The sequence below is a fragment of the Nelumbo lutea genome, chromosome 1, assembly GCF_056320005.1.
Source record: "Nelumbo lutea isolate HS-2025 chromosome 1, American lotus-T2T, whole genome shotgun sequence".
Classification (NCBI taxonomy): domain Eukaryota; kingdom Viridiplantae; phylum Streptophyta; class Magnoliopsida; order Proteales; family Nelumbonaceae; genus Nelumbo; species Nelumbo lutea.
Genome location: NC_142684.1, coordinates 133,784,314 through 133,796,946, shown reverse-complemented (window position 1 = coordinate 133,796,946; position 12,633 = coordinate 133,784,314). Strand labels below are relative to the sequence as shown.

At 39.4% G+C, this 12,633-nt stretch overlaps 1 pseudogene across 2 annotated transcripts; it reads left to right on the top strand.

Moving 5' to 3' along the window:
* The first annotated feature begins 1,374 nt into the window (after positions 1-1,374).
* LOC148877692 (pentatricopeptide repeat-containing protein At4g13650 pseudogene) lies at positions 1,375-4,743 on the top strand (annotated as a pseudogene). Of its 2 annotated transcripts, XR_016098765.1 has the most exons (2): positions 1,375-1,677; positions 1,779-4,743. The product of XR_016098765.1 is annotated as a pentatricopeptide repeat-containing protein At4g13650 pseudogene, transcript variant X2 (transcript). The 2 variants fall into 2 exon arrangements; XR_016098761.1 differs by having other exon boundaries at positions 1,413-4,743.
* The last annotated feature ends 7,890 nt before the right edge of the window (positions 4,744-12,633 follow it).

Sequence of the window (12,633 nt, the reverse complement as noted above, 5' to 3'; positions counted from 1 at the left end):
GGTGCCCTTCAACTCATCAATGCCATGGTTAAGAAAGAGGCCACATCCAAGCGATCCACCAAATCCCATAAAGGGTTGAAATATGTAGACATCACCCTCGGCGGGAGGCCAACCCAAGCCTTGGTGGACACTAGGGCCACCCACAACTTCATCTAGCATTGTAGAGGCAAAGCAACTCGGCTTGACCAGCACCAAACAAATAGGGTGAATCACGGCTGTCAACTATGGTGCCAAAGCAATAGAAGGCAAGGCTCGTGGAGTAGAGCTCCAAGTTAGACAAGGGAAATGACCCATCAATATATCTGTGGTACCTTTGGATGATTTTCAGGTTGTTCTTAGACTGAAGTTCTTCACGTAGGCGGAAGCAACATCAACAGCTTACTTATCTTGGATGAGCACTCCCCTTGCATGATTCCCGTAACATCAGCCTTGTAGATACATGGGAAGTAGCTTTCAGCCTTACAGTTGTACTAAGAACAAGCAACCATGAAGCCAGTGTCGTGTCAACAAGGAAGACCCCCTCTCAATCATCTTACATCAGCACATTAACGGGTTGGGAAGTTGTCACCAAGAAGAAGTCTCCCCCAAAGCCGTTCCAGCACTAGCGCCACGTCAACATTAACATCAGCATCAACACCAACGTCAGCACCACAAGCCGACTGGAGAGAAGACTCCTGGAAGACCCAAGGCCATCTCCAGCCACAACTACTTCCACTATCACCATTGTCGGGAAGAGCGAATACCACCTAAACCATTTAGGTGTCCTTTCCACCACCACATTGATCCAACCAATCCTCATAGGAACCTTGTGAGGAACAACCCTTAGGGGACAAATCATCATGGGGGCCAATCTTCGAAAAATCCAAACCATCATTTTGACCTAGCCCTGGCCAAAGACTTTCCTACCACCAAATCAAAACATCCAAAATCCTATCTTGAAACAGCCAGGCAAGGACTTAATGTAGGAACTATTCATAGGTTTTCCCACCATCAAGAACACCCTAAAGCCTTCCACCCAACCTTATGCTTGGGCTTTGGAAGAGACAAAGTTCGTGGAGCAATGAAAGAAACCCTTCTTCATCAATAGTAGATCCGAGCCACAAGCAGAAGCCCATATTCGAGGACGAAAACTAAATTGAGTGGGGAAAACTATCACAAGTGTTCTCTTCGCTGTGCCATCAAGTGCCATCCATTGTGCCTACAACCATCATCTGAGCGTCCAAGCATGTATCTTGGGTGGGGCAATACTTGTATTTTGTATGGAGGGATTGCACATGGCATTGTTGTAATTACCTAGTATGATTTTTCATCTTTTTTATATATTTTTATGTCAATCCCCCAAAAGCTTAACTAATCTTTGAGAGGAGGAGGTAAGTAGTCCAATAAACCAAGAGCATGTAAAGGTTAAGCATGAAATTCCCTGATACTAAACTATATTTCTGATTTTGCTTGTTGCTAAGACTTATTTATCACAAAAGGGCGAGTAGGGTGAAGAGCATTATTATTGGCAGCTGTTGTGGTCTGAGTTCTATTATGGTTTGGTCGTCCGTCGTGCCTTGGCATCATCTGAGTCGGTGCTAAATTGGTTAGTAGGACACTGATGGCGGTCAGGATGAGAAGACAAACGACACCAACCTATGGATGATGAAGCTTTGGCGGCTCAATACCCTCCATAAGGTTGTGCACCAGCGTTTCTATCAGCTATTAAAATCCTTTCCTCCATTTTCTCAACTTGTTTACGCTGCCAAATTTATCCAAACCAACGCTATATTTTGCAGAGAAAAAACCCAAGCTATCTTAAGCTTGATAGAGAAAGGCCACTTCACCCCGACGTCCAACGTGTACTCTAAGCTCTTAGTAGAATGCAGTTCCTCCAAGTCTCTCAAACAAGGAATGCAAATTCACGCCCACATAATCAAATCTGGGTTTTCGGAAGACACCGCACTTCGCAATCATTTGATCAATTTATATTCAAAACGTCAGATTTTTTGTTTCGCTCGCAACCTGATTGACGAAATTCCTGAACCGGATTTGGTTTCTTGGTCTGCTCTTATATCTGGGTATGCCCAGAATGGGTTCGGCAAAGAAGCGTTGTCAGCTTTCATTGAGATGCACTCATCGGGTGTTAAGTGCAATGAATTCACATTTCCGAGTGTTCTCAAAGCATGCTCGATCACAAAGGATTTGAAGGGAGGGAAGCAGATTCATGGGGTTGTGGTTGTCACTGGCTACGAGTCCGATGTATTTGTTGCCAATACTTTGGTTGTAATGTATGCCAAATGCGGAGAGCTCGAGGATTATAAGAGACTGTTTGATGAGATTCCTGAGCGGAATGTCATTTCTTGGAATGCCTTGTTTTCTGGTTATGTACAGAATGGTTGCTATGGAGAAGCAGTTGATCAATTTAAGGAAATGGTTGCAGAAGGAACTAAACCTAATGAGTTTAGTTTGTCAAGTATCTTGAATGCGTGCACAGGATCAGAGGATTATAGTCAAGGAAAGAGAGTTCATGGGTATTTAGTAAAGCTTGGGTATGATTCGGATCTATACTCAAACAATGCACTTGTGGACATGTATTCGAAACTAGGAGATTTTGAGGCTTCTATGGCAATTTTTCAGAATATTGCTCTGCCAGATATTGTTTCTTGGAATGCTGCTATTGCTGGTTGTGTTCTTCATGGATATCATGATTGGGCGTTGGAATTACTGGGACAGATGAAAGATGCAGGGACTTTTCCAAATAAGTTCACTTTGTCAAGCATTCTTAAAGCCTGTGCTGGAATTGGAATGAAAGAATTGGGCAAGCAAGTACACTCTAATTTGATCAAAATGGATACTGAGTCTGATACATTTGTGAGTGTTGGCCTCATCGATATGTATTCAAAGTGCACTCTAGTGCATGACGCCAGGATGGTGTTTGATTTGATGCCAGAGCATGATGTAATCTCATGGAATGCTATTATATCAGGGTATTCACAGAATGGGGAGGACAAAGAAGCTATCTCTCTCTTTATAGATATGCTAAAAGAAGGATTTGGCTTCAACCGGACCACTTTATCTGTTATCCTCAAATCCACTGCTGTCTTGCAAGCCAGTGAAGTGGTTAAACAAGTCCATGCACTTGCTATGAAAGCAGGATTTGAATATGATAATTATGTTGTGAACAGCCTTATTGATTCTTATGGAAAATGTAGCCACATAGAAGATGCAACAAGAATTTTCGAGGAATGCCCTTTTGGAGATGTAGCCTCTTTCACATCTATGATCACAGCTTATTCTCAATATGGGCAAGGTGAGGAAGCCCTGAAGTTGTTTCTGAAGATGCTGGATATGGGGCTTAGGCTTGATGGTTTTGTGTGCAGTAGCCTCCTCAATGCTTGTGCAAATCTCTCTGCATATGAACAAGGGAAACAAATACATGTCCACATCTTGAAGTCTGGATTTATATCAGATGTATTTGCAGGAAATGCACTTGTTAACATGTACGCTAAGTGTGGAAGCGTAGATGATGCTGACCGTGCTTTCTTGGAGATACCAGAGAGGGGGATAGTCTCATGGTCTGCGATGATTGGGGGACTTGCTCAACATGGGCAGGGGAAAGAGGCATTAAGTTTGTTCCATCAGATGCTTGAGGAGGGTGTATTCCCAAACCATATAACTCTAGTTAGTGTTCTTTGTGCCTGTAATCATGCAGGCCTCATTGCTGAAGCCAAACAGTATTTTGAATCAATGGATAAGCAATTTGGCATTGAACCCATGCAAGAACATTATGCTTGCATGGTAGATCTCCTTGGTCGTGCAGGGAGACTAGATGAGGCAGTTGAGCTTGTAAACAAGATGCCCTTTGAAGCCAATGCCTCTGTATGGGGTGCTCTTCTTGGTGCTTCTAGGATCCATGGGAACCTTGAACTTGGTAGGCATGCTGCTGAAATGCTCTTTACTCTTGAACCAGAGAAATCAGGAACCCATGTTCTTCTTGCAAACATGTATGCATCAGTGGGCATGTGGGAAAATGTTGCAAAGGTGAGAAGGCTGATGAAGGATAGCAAAGTGAAAAAGGAGCCTGGGATGAGTTGGATTGAGGTGAAAGACAAAGTACATGCTTTTATTGTTGGGGATAGAAGTCATTCCAGAACTGCAGAAATATATGCAAAACTTGATGAATTAAGTGAACTGATGTGTAAAGCTGGATATGTGCCTATGATAGAGATTGACCTTCATGATGTAGACCGAAGTGAGAAGGAGCGGTTACTCTTCCACCACAGTGAGAAGCTTGCAGTGGCTTTTGGGCTGATTGCTACTCCAGAGGGGGCTCCCATTAGGGTGAAGAAGAACCTTCGTGTATGTGTGGATTGCCATACTGCATTCAAGTTCATTTGTAAGATTGTTTCAAGAGAGATCATTGTCAGAGACATTAATCGATTCCACCACTTCAGAGACGGATCATGTTCTTGTGGGGATTATTGGTGATGCTATAGCAGAACATTTGCTTTTGTTACACCTAAAATACAAAACCTCAAAATACGCTTCATTGCAAAAGAGTGGGATCCACACAAGTGTAATGGCTTGAAATGCTTTATGGTATTCTTTTTTTTTTTTTTTTTTAATTAGAGTTAGTAAACTAAGTTAGATTTGATTTTTGATTAAAGGATATAAATTAACTTTTTCATTTCTATATGGAAACAAGACATTTTTAGATCTATAAATTAGAAAAATGGTTTTAATTTTAATTAGGAAACAACATGGTATTCTCCTTCCTTTTAAAGTAGAATGCATTTTTGGTCATCCATGAATCTGGTGAGGACTATAAATTCCAAATATTTCACACTTACCAGATGGCTATCACCTGGGTTAGTTGTAAGGGTTTTGTGGTTAACATGATTCTCTAAACATAGGGCTTCTTGTTTTCAAGGTTAGATGATATAATATCTCTCCTCCTTTTAGGGAGTGAGGTGTACAATGGGAATGGTGATATGTATGCATTCAAATTCTGTAAAATTACTAGTCATTGACCCTTTGAGTGCTGCCAATGGCTTCTAACATTTTTCATGGAAATGGCTTTTTTCTTAACATATTACTGTACTAGTAAGTGGGCATGTGTTTTTCACATGGCAATTTTTGATGATGATAAATAATATGTTTCTAATATATATATATATATATATGTATATATTATATTTTGTGCCTATAAAAAATATTCTTATTTGTCACATTTGTTTTTGTTTAACATGATGAATATACAATATTAGAGATGTGCCCAAATATTTTGTACAAAAAATTGTATTTTTTATACTTTTGTGTGTTTTATCTTTTTTTTTTAATTTTTTTATTTAATTATGCCATCAAGGGTTGACACATTTGACCCAAAAGGTTGAATTGTTGACTCACCACTAAAGAGGAAAACAACTCCATTTTGGGTTGGTTTTGAATTTGTATTTTATTTCTATCATCAATAAAAATACTTCTTCTTTGTCACACTTATTTTTCTTTAATATGGTTAATTAATATAGGATTCAATGAAAGAATGAGAGTTAATACCCTATATATAAGACTTAATGAGAGGGAATTGAAAGAGGAGAAATGTAGTTGTTCAAGTTACATTTTGTGCTGTTACAATTACAGAGGGACCAAATTCAAATATAGGGGTATTCTGGTCAAGAATAGGATTCAATGAATGTTAATGGGAGTTAAAACCTTAAATATAAGACTTAATGAGAGGGATTTGAATGAGGAGAAAAGAGGTTATTCAAACTACATTTTTGTCCATACAATTAGAGGGACTAAATTCAAAAATTAGGGGTATTTTAGCCAAACAAAAGTTCCACATTCCCATTCACACTTTTAATAGTATAGATATAGACGTATTATAGTTAGAGTGTAGAACTTAGCTTGTATTCAACTTTGAAGCACCATTGCTAGTTTTGCTAGTTCTAGATTCTGATGGAAAAGCAAGAAAACAGAAAACAGAAAACTAGTCATTGTATTTGTACTGCTTATTACAGAAAAGTGGGGAGTTCAAGGACCTTCCTAACCAAACAGTTCAATTGTATAACTATCAACACAATGTTGGTAGAACTGGACTTTTATGTGCTGACCATTATTCTAGAATCTAGATTTGGTTGTAAAGCATTATGAAAAAAAATTAGTCACAAAATATCTAGATTTGGTTAAAGCTCAGAGAAAACAACAATTTAATATTTGCACATTGGGGAAATTGATTGAGTTGCTCAAATAGGAATACAAAACCTGGTCAAGAAAAAAATGCAGACAAGAGAAAAACAGATGACAATCTTGTCATGCAATTCATAAAAAATGCCAACAAGAAATGGAAATAAAAAGTAAAACAATAAATTGAATCCTGCCCACTGCAAAGAATGTTGAAGTGTTTTTAAATCTTGCAAAGTTTCATTGTTCTTTCAGTTTCATGCATTCTGGACATAAAGTAAAGAATTGGGGAATGCATTATCATTCTAATAAAGGAGAATTCCTACTCTGTTCATCTGTTGAGGATAAATTCAAAATTTTTGAACTAAAAAAAAGTAATCTAGGATAGAAGAGAGAGAATCAATCCTTTAAAGAAGTTCACTTCTTGAAATGCCCTCTCATAAAAGCCATGCTCTAGAGAAATAATTTATCTAGGAACCCAGTGGAATGAGGGGTTTCATGATCTCTTAATTGATTGAATAATGATATGCTATATTCTTTGTCATACCATTCAATTGCACGTTTGGTTCTTTACAAATCATTTTCCTTACTAAAAGTAGTCTACTTTGCAAGTATATTTTACTTCATGGTCACTTTCTTGTTCAGTAAAAGGTATGAGGCTGTATCTGTTGAGATTAGTTGAAAACAACCCTCTTGTAGTCTAAAACAGCTTGAGATTAGATACAAAACCAGAAAAATAACAAGAGAAGCTTAAGAAGTCGAGAGAGGAAAGGAGCTGGTGGCAATGAGAGAGTTAGAGAAGAGATGTTCGAACTTAACCTCCCTCTAACACTCTAAATCATTTTATTAACTTAATCTTTGAAATATTATAGAGGGGCCCTTGGATGGGCAAGAAATTACAAAACAAAGTATATAAGAGTATGGGCCCAGAATAAGGCCCATTACAGAGGAAAAACATAAACATAACATAAAATGACAGCCTATGGGCCATTCGGCTCATCTCCGCTACACTCCCCCTCAAGCTGAGCATAGATGTTAATCATGCCCAGCTTGCTAGTGTCATGCTGAAGCCTTGCCTTGGGAATGCCCTTAGTGAGAAAATCTGTCAATTGTCCTTCAGAAGTGATGAATGGAAGACACACTTCACCCGAAGAGACTCTTTCTCGAATAAAGTGTCTATCAACCTCAATATGCTTAGTCCTATCATGTTGTACTAGGTTGTGGGCAATGTTGATGGCTGCCTGATTATCACAGTACAACATCATTGGCTTGTCATGATCAATCCCAAGTTCTTCCATCAATGACCTTAGCCACAACAATTCAGACTCCATGAGCCATGGTCCTATATTCTGCTTCTACTAAGGATCAGGCTACAACTGATTGTTTCTTGCTCCTCAAAGTGACAACATTGCCAGCCACCAGACTGCAATACCTTGAAGTAGATCTTCTATCATCAATATTGCCAGCCCAGTCAACATCAGTATAGGCTTCAAGCTTCAGATGACCATGCTTAGTAAATAGAATTCCCTTTCCTGGAGAGCTTTTTAGATAACACAAAATTCGTTCGGCAGCTGCCATATGAGTATCCCTGGGAGCATGCATGAACTGACTAATATAACTAACAACATATGCAATATATGGCCGAGTCATGCACAAGTATAGGAGTTTCCCAAGAAGTCTCTAAGAGACCCCTTTGTCTTCCAACAATGTTCCATCTGAAGTTGAAAGTTTGTGATTCATATCAATGGGAGTTGCAGCTGGTCTAGCACCCATCTTTCTAGTTTCAGACAACAAATAAATGACATATTTCCTTTGGAAAATAAGAATCACATCCTCGGATCTAGCAACTTCTATGACAAGGAAGTATCTCAACTCCCCCAGATCCTTAATCTCAAATTCTGTACGGAAGAACGACTTAAAGGCTGAAATGCTTGAGGCATCATCACCAGTCACTATAATGTCATCAACATACACAATGAGATACACTGCTAGAGATCCACTTTTCTTCACAAAGAGAGTATGATCTAACTGTGTCTAAACATAGCCGAATTTAACAAGTGTAGCTCTAAATTTCTCAAACCAGGCTCTAAGAGACTGTTTGAGGCCATAAAGTGATTCATTCAACTTGCATACCTTTCCTTGCATATCTTTCCCATACATTCCTAGAGGGAGAGAGACATATAGACTTTCTCATGTAAATCACCATTCAGAAATGTATTCTTTACATCTAACTGATAAAGAGGCCAATCAAAGTGAGTTTTCAGAGATAGGAGAACCCTCATAGATGTCATCTTGGCAACCGGGGCTAAGTTCTCCAGGTAGTCAATCCCATATGTCTGTGTGTAACCTTTCGCAACCAGTCGGGCCTTGTACCTCTCAATAGTCCCATCAGCCCGGTATTTAATGGTAAAGACCTACTTGCATCTAACAGGATCCTTCCCTTCAAGCAAATCCACCACTTCTCATGTATCATTTTTGTGTAGAGCATCCATTTTAGACTTCATGGCATCTCTCCATTCTGGAACCCCAAGAGCTTCTGATACAGACCTAGGAATAGGGTTAGAAGCAATTGAAGAGAGGTAAGCAAAGTATTAAGGAGAAGTAGATCATAAGAAAGGTGTTTGGAAATGCAGTGTGCAATGCACTTCCGCTTTCCTTTCCTAACAGCAATGGGGACATCAAGATTTGGGATTGATAGTTCCAAGGGGACTGGAGCATAACCTGTTATCTCATCTGTGATTGGGAGTGTATGAGCCTCATCTGTTGTAAGGGAAACAACTTGTTCATTTCTGGATCTTTGCCTTTGGTACACTTTTGGATTATGGGTAGGACGAGGAGGTAAAGAAATAGAAGCACCAGGATAGGATGAATGAAGTGGCTGATCCTCTTTTGGTTCATTTGGTGAGGATACATGCTTGTCAAGAGAGTCAACTGGGATAGGAAGATGAAGAGCGAATACTTGTGACAAACACTCCCCTGTTGACAATGTCCTTTCTGAGGGGAACCATAAAAAGGTGAAAGCTCATCAAATGTAACATCCATAGAGACATGCCGAGTACCAGTCTTAGGATCAAAACAACAATAACCCTTTTGTGTGGGGGAATAACCAAGGAAAATGCACTTGTGGGCTTTTGGTTCAAACTTATATCTTTGGGCAATTGGAATGCGAACATAACAAGTACAACCAAACACACGAAGATGAATTGGAAAAAAATCCCTGTCTGGATGAAGATGACTGAAAGGGGATTTAAACCCTAAAATCCTGAATGGCATACGGTTTATAAGATAGGTAGCAATAAGAATAACATCACCCCAAAATCTTGTAGGAACATGTGAGGCAAACAAAACGATTCTTGCAACTTCAACAATATGTCTATTTTTCTTTTCAGCAACTTCATTTTGTTCAGGGGTTCTAACACAAGAGTTTTGGTGAATAACCCCCATGTCAGAGAGATACAAGGATAAACTATTTTCAAAGTACTCTTTTGCATTGTCAGATCTGAAAACTTTAAATTTAGTATCAAATTGGGTTAAAATAATCTCATGAAATTGCCTCACAAGTCTTGGAACTTCATTACGGGATTTCATTAGGTATATCCAAGTGAATCTAGAAAAATCATCAATAAACACGATGAAATATCTATAGCCCCCCATAGAAGATAAGTGGTAAGGCCCCCACACATCAGAGTACACAATATAGAAAGGAAAAGAAGATCTTTTATTTCTCACAGGGTAATTGTTTTTACAATGCTTTGACAACTGACATGACTCGCAATTGAGACTGGACACACTGACTCCCTTAAACAATTCGGGAAGTAAATGACTCAAAGCAGAAAAAGGTAAATGACCAAAACGACAATGACTCAACAAAATTCGACTAACAGACTCTGAAGAAGTAGAACCAAAGGCAGCATTCTTGGTATAATCAAGGCATTGGCTAGGAGTGTCGAGCAAGTATATTCCATTCGCTTCATGGCCACTCCCAATCACCTTCCGAGATTCCAGATCCTGAAACACAGTGAGAAGGAAAAATGCTACACAACAATTAAATGACTTGGTCAAGCTACTTACAAATAATAAATTTGTATTCAATTTAGGTACATGAAGAGTGGAAGATAAGAGTAAGGAGTCTGTAGGCTTGACAGTTCCCTTGCTAGAAATAGGGGCAAGAGAACCATCAGCTAAGGTGATTTTGTCACGACTAGGAAGCAAATCATATGAAACAAACAAAGTGGAAAGGTTGGTCATGTGATCAAAAGCACCTGAGTCTATGATCCAAGGGGTCTTGGAATTACTTGAGGTGGATGCATGGTTAGTAGAAGATCTTTTACCTGAGTGAGAAAATACGGTGGTGGCTGAATTTCCAAAAGGATTGGATGATGAAGTTACACCTTCAAGCTGACTTATCATCTTTCCAAACTTCTCATATTCAGCTTTCATGGCTGCCAATTGTGTACTGGAAAACTCAACCTCTGTATTTGTACTTGTGGTTGCATGTGCACTTCCTGTCTTTCTACTATCATTCTTCTTCTAGAATCGGATAGGGACAAGACTGTGATGCAATTTTCAGTACTTGTCCTTGGTGTGTTTCGGCTTCTTGCAATATTCACACACCACCTCCTTCTTTCCTGTGCCACTGGGAGCTTCTATAACCCATTTGGGTTTAATTCCCATATTTGCAAAATGATCATTGATGCTGACTCCTTGAACCTGCACTTGCCTCCTACTCTCTTCATTACTGACCAAAGCATATGCTTGAGACAATGAAACATCTTCCTTGGAAAAAATGTTCCGCTTTGTGATGTCATATTCAGAATTCAGCCCTGTCAAAAACTCAAAGACCTTGTTCCTTTCAACTAATTTCTTTTATGTTTCAGCACCATTAGGGGTATCCCATGTCATAGCCTCTATCAAATCAATCTCTTGCCATAGAGATTTCAGGGTTGAGAAGTATGCTGCAAGTGACTTCTCCCTCTGCCTTAGATTCTTCACATCACTCATCAGTTTGTAGGCTCTGGCAACATTCAACTTCTGGGAGTAAGTTTCAGCAACATTATCCCAGATTTCCTTAGCCGAGTTCATCCAAAGATAATGCTGACTAATCTGTGGCTGTATTGAATTCACAAGCCACCCAATCACTGTGTAGTTTTCTTGCATCCATCTCTCATAATATGGATCATCCTCTGGAGGAGCTTTCTTGCTCCTAGAAATAAAACCCCATTTCCCTCTACTACAAATATGGATTTTCACTGATTGCGACCATGCCAAGTAGTTGGTCCCATCAAGTTTAACTGTAGTTACAGCCAACATAGAATCAACTGGGGTGCCCAAAGTCTGTCCATATTCAGCAGCATTCTTACTTTCAAGGTTCAAGAAATCCATCATGCAAAGGCTCCAATTAGGATTTTAATAAGTTTTCCAAGGTACTAGGGTTCTTGATGAACTTAGTTTGAGCTGAATCGACAATAACAACTAGGTCACAGAATCAGTTCAGTCTTGATAACTGTGACAATATAGCTCGGTGGCAGCTCTTTCTAGAGTAAGAAATACTATTTCAGCCTTCAAGGAGCAACCAGTAGACCCCCAAACACAAAGTATTCTAGGTCCCCAACAATCGTTGTCCCAAAGAGAGAGAGAAAAAAGTCCACAGTCCTTAAGAGACATTTTGTCAAACACTCTGTATGCAGTAGTTAACAACCTACGTTTAACTAGTAGAAACCACTTCAATAGTGTTTTGTATAGGTCCAAGAAAAAGGCTGGGCTGAAATTGAGACTAGTACCACTTAGTCCAAATCAGTTTCAGCAGCTTGGCAGTCCAATAACAACCGAATTGCTCTCCAAATTAACCCAGAAATTTTTGAGTTGAATCAGTCTAGCAACAATAAGGCATAATGGAGGAGGGTTTTGAATGCTTTAATAGCCCTCCCAAGCAACGAAAATAACCCAGCAAAAAACTGAGAAAACTTACAGTAAGAAAATCTCTGATTTGAACTTCAAACCAGGCCGAACACCTTGCTTTCTAAGGTAACTTCGACACCTTTTCCTCTGATTTCAAATCAGGCTGAACACCTTGCTCTCTGATTCTTTCTAGTCACCGAACCATTCTCCAAGTGTGTAGAAACTTGGGCACCCTCCAATGACCTCCAAGAACAAGGCGAATGACTTTAAGCTTTCAGCCCTAGAACCTCCTCATGCAGTTGGTTGAACTAGAACCACATGAGGGTCACACCAAGCCCTGGCCTGCTCTGATACCAAGTTGAAAACAACCTTCTTGTAGTCTAAAACAACTTGAGATTATATACAAAACCAAAAAAAGAACAAGAGAAGCTTAAGAAGTTGAGAGAGGAAAGGAGCTGGTGGCAATGAGAGAGTTAGAGAAGAGATGTTCGAACTTAACCTCCCTCTAACAGTCTAAATCATTTTATTAACTTAATCTTTGAAATATTACAGAGGGGCCCTTGGATGGGC